Raw genomic sequence first — 843 nt, 5'->3', positions numbered from 1 at the left:
AATCACAAAACTAACATCTACTTCCCAGAGGCACACAATGACATGTAGGAACCTACTATGCAAGCGGGAAAGTGTCATCGCATTTATCACGTACAAGTTACCCTAGTAGTTAGCTAAACTCCACGAGTCCATACTGATCTCATGCATCCACTAGTATCCTCTCATACTGACAAGGCAAACTATGGAATGCAAGGTCGCAACCATGCATTATCACTACTCCCATCCTAACCTATACAAGCACTCAAGGCATGGGCGAGAACAAAACACTTATCTTTTTAGGTTCATTCAGTTAGTATTAGGTGTGAATGTTATCACTTATTAATCCAACTTATAATGAGTTACCTTGGCAGCGTCTTAGGGCCCCGGCCCCCATTGCAAGCCACTTCCCGACACTACATGCAGATATCCTACCCTAATGCTCATGGACTCATAAATCTCAAAATTACAAAAGATAATCCATAAAATCATCAAATATGCATAAAAGCGTCAAATCTCCATGAGCAAGCATCCATAGAAAATCATGACCACAACAACTCTCTATTGGCAACTGAAGCATCACTGATAATCAAAAGTATCCAACGGTTCTCAATTACCAACAATATATCTCAAACACACTGATTGAAGACTCCAAAAATGGTTGAGTCAAACATGTCACAACATGACATCATCAAGAATAAATCCACATTTCAGTCCCATCATGGCGACTAGAAAATAACCAAGGATAACTGATCGATGACCAAAAATAATGGTTAAGTCAAGTGTCTCATAAATAAGAATCTCAACTATAGCAATCAGTATTCACATCCAATACACAGAGCATTCCATCACATAACCATGGTTGGG

The sequence above is a fragment of the Cupressus sempervirens genome, chromosome 1 (genome assembly GCF_028749045.1).
Source record: "Cupressus sempervirens isolate cs-2001-9-10 chromosome 1, ASM2874904v1, whole genome shotgun sequence".
NCBI classification, from domain to species: domain Eukaryota; kingdom Viridiplantae; phylum Streptophyta; class Pinopsida; order Cupressales; family Cupressaceae; genus Cupressus; species Cupressus sempervirens.
Note: the sequence above shows the minus strand (reverse complement) of the source record.